The 9,430-nt window shown below is 40.8% G+C and overlaps 1 pseudogene; it reads left to right on the top strand.

The window, feature by feature from the left end:
• The first annotated feature begins 3,665 nt into the window (after positions 1 to 3,665).
• LOC129010655 (small ribosomal subunit protein uS2B-like) lies at positions 3,666 to 4,546 on the top strand (annotated as a pseudogene).
• The last annotated feature ends 4,884 nt before the right edge of the window (positions 4,547 to 9,430 follow it).

The following is a 9,430-nucleotide window of genomic DNA, read 5'->3' as shown; positions in this document are numbered from 1 at the left end:
ACTTGAGGTCAAGAGCTCGAGACCAGCCTGGCCAACATGGTGAAACCCCATATCTACTAAAAATACAAAAATTAGCTGAGCATGGTGGTGCGTGCTACTCAGGAGGCCGAGGCATGAGAATCATTGAAACCAGGAGGCACAGGTTTCAGTGAGCCGAAATCGCGCCACTGCACTCCAGCCTGGGTGACAGTGAGACTCTGTCTCAAAACAAAAAACAAACAAAAAAAAAAAAAAAAAAAGAGACAGAGAGAGAAGCTAACACATCCAAGCAATCATTTACATGCATTCTGGATATTCTTAAGCATGATGTTATTTTAAAACAAAATTAAATACACTCTGGTTGATAAGAAAAGAATGTTATAACTTTGTCCTAAGTGGATGGCACCCAATCATATGCAGATAATAGAGGTGATCTGTGAACACTGGATCTGGAAGTAAAGGCAGTGCTCAGCTCTACATGGAAGATCACATGGGAAGCTGATGTTGAAATGAAGGACAGCACGGCCTATCACAAAGCCCATGAGCTGTGGCATCAGAACCATCTGGATTTGGATTGTTTCTGCAATTTAGTAATTCTGAAACACTGGATATGTTTCTTAATTTTCTTAAGCCTAGAGTACCTCATATATAAAATGGAGATAATAATATTTATTTCTCAGGATTGTTAGGAGGGCCACATTAGGTAAGTCCTGCAAAGTACCTAGCACAGTGCCTGGCACACAAGAAACACTGACATTCTATACAGAAAGAATAATGACTACTCTGTTATAAAACTTAGCCAACTCATCACCATTTGGAAAAATCTGCAACCTGGGACAAAAACAAAAACAAAACAAAACAAAACACCTAACTTTTAAGGAAATGACTTGCTTCTATATTTCCTGAGGAAAATGTCAATGTTTTCACCTTGCTAAGTAACAGTTACAATCAAGAGCTTAGAGAAAGGCATTGAACTTAGCACAGAAGTTACCTGTTTCCCTCACTTTTACCTTTCCTACAACTCTTTGGCTATTCAATGAGGTTTGGAATTAGCCAGAGTTAGCCATTTAAGTTTCCTTTCAGGTGAGAACTCATGACTCAGTAAACAGAGATTCCAGAATGTTGTATGCTAACCAGGTCTTCAAGTGATCAGCAATGAGAGGAAAGTCTTACTTGTTTTCCTTTGAAGGCAGCCCTAAGACCACCCAGGAGCTTGTGACGCTCAAAAAAGTAACAGCATGTTTATGTAGGAACGTGAGCTGCATAGAACATGGAACACCTGTACTCTGTGGTCTTCACAGACCCAATTAGCTTCTGGAAAGAATTCAGGGTAGAAATCCTTAATGGGATGCCCCAGAAAGTGCCTCAATTCTGAACAGCGAAATAATTTCTCTAGCTCTGCCTGCTGTGTTTAAAACATATTCACTAAAAACTACTTAGTTACCCAAGGAATACCACATAAGAATCTTTGACATTCAGAAAACAGACTTGACTTATTTATAATGAGAACTTACAGTGTTGTTACAGGAAACCGATTCGGGGCTTAATTGGAGACTTTCAAAATCCAGAGCCATTCAAATAGAGAATCCGCTGTCCTGTTAGGTAGCAAATTCTCCATGATGGAAGTGATGATCTATCAGAGGTATTGTGGAAAGTATCCCAGTAATGGAAGGAAGGAAGAAAGATTTGGCTAAATTGTTTTATTCTTATATATTTATTTAACAAGCATTTTTGAGCATCTAATATGATTTGGTACTTTTGAAGTTCTGGCACATTGATAAGGGTTAAGAATATAAAGGAAAACATAATGATTTTTTTCCCTTAAAGGACTTAAATATGAGATGGGAAGATAGACAGGATAGCCAATGAAGACTGTAGAGCAGAGGTGCTACCCTAAAGAAATGCACAAAGGTAGAGTACCTCACCTAGCAGGTAATGATCAGGGAAGGGTTCCTGGAACAGCTGACACTGAACCTCAAGGGGTTAAGTAACGTAAGTTGGTCAGATGGAAGAAGGAAGCAAGAAGCCATTCCAGGAGAAAGAAACAACATAAACAAAGGCACAAGAGGGTCACAGAGATGAAATAATGCTTCAGCCAGTTTAGAGGATGTCATTAGTGGTGGATCCCAGAGCTCTGTCATCAACCTGTCCCATTCATTTTTGTTAAAAAACTTGTGTGTACAGGGTCCCTAATGAAAACTGTGAATATGGGTCTGAGATAATACATAACGCATTTAAATAGCAAAATCAAGACCCCAAAGAGGACACAATAGGAATTTAAGAAATAATTGCTGAATCCATAACTCTTGGCAGGGTGATTAGATGGGTGCAGAAATACAGTATACGGGAGAACCAGCCAAATAAAAGCACATGTAAAGAAAGATTTAGTAATCCAAGGTAAATAAGGCAAAGCTGTTAACATGTTAATCTTGGTGATGAGTTTGTGGATGTCTGCTATATCATTTTCTGCATGTTTAAATAGTTCATAACTTTAAAAAGCACCTGGGATTTTGGTAACTATAATACAACAATAGGATTTAGTTGCCAAAATTCAAATGCAATTTTTGGCTGGCGTAAGGGAAGTCAGAATTCAGAAGGAAAGACATGTCCATCTCCTCTATTCCATGCTGACCTGATCCCATGTGCACAGTCTGAACAGTCCAGGAATTTATACTTAGGGGCACATGTTCAGCTCTGTTCTGAGGAGAAATAAAAGTGAGTAGGGGCTCAAAACTATGTTCTGTGAGAAACATTTGAAGGAATGATGGTGCTTCATGTGGAGCTGTCTCAAGAATTCTAATCACTGTCTTCAAAATGCTTTCCTGGAGATGACATGAGACTTGCCGTATGTAGCTTTAGAGGACAGGCCTACAGTGGTATATGTCATAAGTGTGTTTAATGGACACGCATTCAATTAGATGAGCTCTGCAAAAATAATCTTACTTTTAGAGAAAAATACAAGTAAGTAGTGCGGGTGGCTCCTTCAGCCATTCTGCCTAATGAGTGTATATGTGCCCCAGAATGAGCAGGAAACAGGAAGCATGAACTCTCCCATCTCAGGTCCATTTTGCCTCTCTTAACATAAGTATCTCCCCAGTCTGAGCGTAATTCTAGCTTTGTAAAATTCATATTTTTTTAAATGCCTCCATCACCATTATGCAAACCAACTACATTTTCTGCTTTTCAACCAAAGAAACAGTAATCAGTTCCAACATGGGCAGGAATGCTGGCTAACAACTCATAGGCTAATAACAGTTGGGTTGCTTTCCTGACGAACTTTCAAGACCATGTTTGGCCATATTCAATTGCTGCCTCATGTGGCTTTAGAACCAAACCTCTTGCAAAAGATACAACTTCACAATAAAACCAAATGTTAAAATTGCAGGGAGAATGGTTTTAGCTTAACCCAAGGAAGAATCCTTTAACAGCTAACTTCTTTGAGAAATTAAGAGGATTCTCTCTGACATCAAAGATATTTAAACAGAAACTAGATGATAGCTTTTCTTTGCAGTTGGGACTCAGGGATTTGACAAGAGAGGTTAACCAGACCCAAACTAGCTGATCTCTTATAATCTTGAGGTTCTAAAATTCTGTGAGGCAGTGTTTCTGCGCTACCTACAGTGGGGTCCATACGGCATTGTTCTTAATTTCAGATTCCTGTCATGACTTAAAGGGAAATTTTCACAATGCCTGGAGCCCTTGATGTCCTGCAAATGAAGGAGGAGGATGTCCTTAATCTCCTTGCAGTGGGAACCCAATTAGGTGGCACCAAATTGACTTCCAAATGCAACAGTACATCTATAAAAGGAAAGTGATGGCATCTATAGCATAAATCTGAAGAGGACCTGGGAGAAGCTTCTGCTGGCAGGTCATGCCATTGTTGTCATTGAAAACTCTGCTGATGTCAGTGTCATATCCTCCAGGAATACTGGCCAGAAGGCTATGCTGAAGTTTGCTGCTGCCACTGGAGCCACTCCAATTGCTGGCCACTTCACTCCTGGAACCTTCCTAACCAGATCCAGGCAGCTTACTGGGAGCCACGGCTTCTTGTGGTTTCTGACCCCAGGGCTGACCACCAGTCTCTCACAGAGGCATCTTGTGTTAACCCACCTGCCATTGCTTTGTGCAATACAGATTCTTCTCTGTGCCATAGGACATTGCCATCACATGCAACAACAAGGGAGCTCCCTCAGTGGGTCAGATATGGTAGATGCTGGCCTGGGAAGTTCTGCACATGCGTGGCACCATTTCCTGCAACACCCATGGGAGGTAATGTCTAATCTCTACTTCTACAGAGATCCTGAAGAGATTGAAAAAGAAGAGCAGGCTGCTGCTGAAAAGGCTGTGACCAAGAAGGAATTTCAGGGTAAATGTACTGTTCCAGCTCCTGAGTTCACTGTTACTCAGCCTTAAGTTGCAGACTGGACTGAAGGCAAGCAGGTGCCCTCTGTGCCTATTCAGCAGTTTCTATTGAAGACTGGAGTGCTCAGCCTGCCATGGAAGACTGGTCCACAGCTCCACTGCTCAGGCCACTGAATGGGCAGGAGAAACCACTGAATGGTCTTAAGCTGTTCTTCCACGGACTTTTAAGCAACATGAAAATAAGGTTGACAGAAAATAAACATCAGTTTCTAAAAAATAAAAAATAAAATTCTGTGATGCAAAGACCGGAGTCATCCTAAGTCCATGGCATAGCTCATATCACATTGTTGCTCTTTCCATCCTTCTTTCTTTAGATTTCTCATATTCTGATCTATTGAAAACAACTTGCTCTGTCAAGAAGCATTTTCCAATTTATCTCAGTTCTAATGTAATAGATGGTAGAGTACTGTAGGTACCCAGGAATGGTAACTGTTGCTGCATTATTAATGATAGCTCCATTAGATCTTAACTTCTTTTTTCTTAGTTCACAGCACTCATTTTGCAGGGAATTTTTACTTTTTCCTGTAGCTAAATCTTAGGAACTCCAGACCCCAGTTTAGACGGTTTCTTTAAAAGTGGATGTTTAAACGTATGAAATTATTAAGACCAACAGCAAACTCCCAGTAGAAGGGGAGAACTCCGGGTTGGAATTACCTATTGGTGAATAAGAAAAATCCAAAACTTAGTGGCTTATGATAAATCTTTTTCTCTATCACACAGATCTGCAATTTGGGCAAGGCTCAGCAGGGACAGCTCAGGTCAGATGCTGAGGATGACTTCTGGAACCTAGAGTCATTGGATGGTTACTTACACACAGTAACCTTCAGAGGACTCCAGGCTCCAGGAGTGGTAACTGATATCAGCTGACCGGAGGGACCACAGCTGAGGTGGTCAGCTGGAACACCTACATGTGGTCTCTCTCTGTGGCTGCTTGGCTTCCTCACAGCATGGTGACAAGGTCCTTAGAACAACTGTCTTAAGACAGCCAGGTAGAAACTAGATCTTTCTTTATGGCCTAGCCTTAGAAGTCACATAGTGTCACTTCCACAATAGTCAAAGGCCCTGTCAGGTTTATGAGAAGTGTGTCAACATCAAGTTGTAAGAAGAGTATGTATGATAGGAGATCTACTGCAGCCACCTTGGGAAGTACAATCAACCATGAAATGGATGATTCATTTGGAAACAAGAAGACTGAGAACCTTCTCAGTTTGATTGTTTGCATTCTGTGTTTAGAAAAAAAATTGCATGTGTTTCATCTCCTTTGTTCTGACATTAATCTTGAATGTATGGTTTCAAAAGTCTATGGATTTTTTCAGGTGACTTGGCTACTTGACTAAAATAGATGTAGGGAAGGTAAAACAAGTGCCTGAATTTAAGGTAAAGAAAGCCATGTGCAGACATAAATTTGATGAATAGTTTGCTATGGCTACATTAATTAACAGCATTGCTGTCAACACTAGTCTTGTAAAAGACCTCCTTTCTCCCACTTGTGCAGACAGTTGGACATATGCTGGGGTTCTGTACTCAGAGCAGAGCAAACATGCCACAATCACAAAATGTAAGAATTAGCACAAGGGACTAGAGAAAGGAAGATTCTGGCTAGTCTGCCCTCACCTCTCTGCTCCGTTTCTTAAACTTCTGTCACCACCGCACCCCGAACTACCTAGCCAACAAAATAAGAGATCCAATACAAACCACAAATTTGCTATCTAATTAAAGCATCTAAACATTGTTTTAAATCCCAGTATAGTTTTAAGTGATGAGTGGGCTCGTTGCAATGTGCACATGCGTATATGTATGCATGTAAATGGCCAGTTGTTGTGACACTTTGCAAGGATCTGCCAAGGACTAAATTTTTTAAAATTCTACATTTGGAGGCTTCCAGATGAATGGTTTCCTCTGGTTCACTCAAGCAAAAGAAAGGAAGGGAAGAGAAGAAGGAGGAAGGGAAGGAGAGAGGAATGAATAAGAGGACATAGACGGAAGCATTCCCTAGGGATTTTGACATTGAATTCTCCCTACGTAGATACATTGCTACTGTTCATTTCCAGTGTTTCTCTGAATAAAAGTCATAAATGTGGTGAATGTCATGACATGCATGTGATTCTGTAGCATCATAAAGGCCAAAAAAACTAACTTCATACAACTTTTTCTTTGGAAGCCATCCTGAATCTTACAAACTACAGTGACAAACAATAACAAGAAACACATAACTCCTGCTTATTCTTCAAAAATGGTGGAGAATAAGCCCAATGAAAAGATGACAGCTGAAACAGCATCTCTAAAGCAAAGGTTGTGCTAGTAGGCTATTCTAGTACTGTTTTTCCTCTCCTTCCCTTCGTTTCTTACCACAAGAGAACAAAACATTCCTTGACCTCCCTTTATCCCCAAACCCATCTTTCTCCACCACTGCTGAATAATTTGCTCTTCTGAGTGCCTGCTGTGGAACTCAGGTGGTGAGTTCAGTGGGCTTGGCAATGAGAAAGGATTTACTGAACTCATCCATGCCCGAGTTGCATAAATCCATTGGTTGAATCACCCACGTTGAGATTTATTGATTTAAAATTCCCTAAAAATACACTGCAAAACATTCCTAATCTCTAAGATGGCATCTATACTCTCTTTTGGAGCTCAAAGGTTCAAGAGAAGTTTGTGGATGATAAGAGAGCATTAAGTTCCCCCTCAGAAATGTTTGGGAAGATAGATAGATTTTTTTTTTTCAGGCTAGATTAAGGGTCAGGAGAATGCATACATTTAGTATAAAAAGGGAGGGAGTTTCCTCTCAACAATAGTGTCATGGCTCCAAATCCCAGTGGTCAGCTGGAGCCAGACCAAACACACACCTTGGGAAACAGGTATATTAATCTGTCTGGCTTGTGGGTGTGAGATGATTCTTTGGAGGCCAAGGGACAATGAGGTAACCAGGAACGAAAAGGAATGAAGGGGATTTGAGAACAGAGGAGGAGAATCGATAAAATGAGTAAGAATTATGGGTTTCTGTCTGCTTAGAATAAACAAGGGGTTTCTGGTGAGACAGAGTCATGCACAAAATAACCTGAAAGATCAGGTGACATATAAGACCAGATAGGAAAGGCTGTACTTACCTTTGTTATAATGTAAGGATTGACTTTATAAGGTGCTAGGTCTGATACCAGGGAGTTGAGGAATTCTCAACAGGACATTCCAATGTGAGCTGCATCCGTCTAGGGAGATTTGCTATCAGTACCAGCAAGTATCCCCCAAAATAAACATAACCCAGGGTGGTCTCTGGGCACCCGCCCCCTTCTCCCTCCTGAGAGTTGGGGGCGTCTGATAGCTGGCATGCCTCCCAGCTAAGAGTCATGTGTCCCTGCCACCCTGGCAAATTTACAAGTGAGCTGTGGCAAATTTACAAATTTACAAGAGTGCTGCAGAGCTTGGAAAACACTGGCCTAGTGGGATGGCTGAAAGTTCTCCTGTTTCTTCCCTAGAAAGAGCACGTCGTTTCTCTTTTAGAGCGTCCACTTATTTTTCAATTCTGCTCAGACACTTAAAACAGCCCCCTTCCCCTAAGCCCGGTCAAAATTAGCCAGTTCTAGCAAAACTTGTGTTTTCAAAATAAAGTTGTGATACAAATTCTGAAAATGAGCTCCTTTGACAGTTGGTTCTCATTAAAAGTCTTACCTTAAGGATTTAAAACCTGGTTTCACAGCACACACACACACACACACACACACACACCACCAAAGCATTGCAGAAATCTACTAAAGCCTCGGACGCCTGACATCATTTTACATAAAGACGAATACTTTGTGTTTTACATAAGCCCTGAAAGTAAGAAGTTTGCCTGTGTAAGAAAGTGATGATTAAGATCTTCAATAAAGCACGGGTTATATATGTATTAGGGAGAAGAGGGATATTGCCACAGCTTGTCTCTGGAAATCCAGCTGTTAAAGTAGATTCAAGCCATTACAGAAAGCACAAAGAGTTCATAAACACATCAAACCCTCCAAATCAAAATTGCAGGGGCTGTGACATGCCCAAAAGGAGGGGCAGTTTAGATGTTTCACAGCAAAATAAAAGTTCCATGCCAATCAGCTTTCAAGGGGAAGCATGGTGTTACCATCTCAGAAGTGGGGTGGTCTGCAGAAGGTGTTTTTGTTTCTCAATAACTCTGCCACTATATCTCTCTCACACACATGTTGGGTTCATCTGCACTTGATGCTGAAAGGGTGAGGACAGAATTCCTGGGACAGCACTACTGAGAGATGTTTCTATCCAAACACTATAGAGGAGGTAAGATGGCCAGATCTCCTAAGTGCTAAGAGAAAAAAGAGAAGAGAATTAGGAAATGAGTGTGGTTCCAAGACCAGTCTGGCTCATCTCAGCGGTGCTCCCCCATGATGATATGATCCAAATGGCATCATTTAGACTTTTGGGTCCAACTAATACCAGGTGATGCCTTGAGAATGAGAGGAGAACTAATTTTGCCAAGGCATCAACAAAGCAAAGTCCTGTGACCAGATGTCACAAAATTTCAGTCTACAATCCGAGAATTAGATTCAATTCAATTCTTGATAACCCAGATAATACATTCAACTCTTGATAATGCAGAATTTTTTCAGGTAGTGTGTTTCACCAGAACTTTGTTGCTTTTTCTTTCTTCTACATGATGTGGATGCATTTTAGTCAAAAGTATTCAATTTAGTTTCAAGGCTAAGAAAAACAGCAGCCCCGACTAGGTCATTACGTCTATTGAAAGTATTTGCTTGTTAGCCACTTCTTTTCTCCTGTACCTGACAAAAATTTCAGAGCCAACAGTTCTGCTGGAGGAGGCTTGAAAGACATTGGTAAAAGATTTCCCCTAGACTGAACTCTGAGTGGTGAGGTGCATTTATTTGTAAAATGCACCTTGTCTATCTTCCAAGTCTTGTGGAAACTGATGATTTGATGTTGGTTTCCTTTATTTCCTTTGTCTCCAACCATTACACCAAATAAGTATACAACTTAGTACTTATTTACATGGCCTCAGAAATAGAATCTGTTCTCA

The sequence above is a fragment of the Pongo pygmaeus genome, chromosome 10 (assembly GCF_028885625.2).
Source record: "Pongo pygmaeus isolate AG05252 chromosome 10, NHGRI_mPonPyg2-v2.0_pri, whole genome shotgun sequence".
NCBI lineage: Eukaryota > Metazoa > Chordata > Mammalia > Primates > Hominidae > Pongo > Pongo pygmaeus.
Note: the sequence above shows the minus strand (reverse complement) of the source record. Positions and strands in the feature narration are given on the sequence as shown.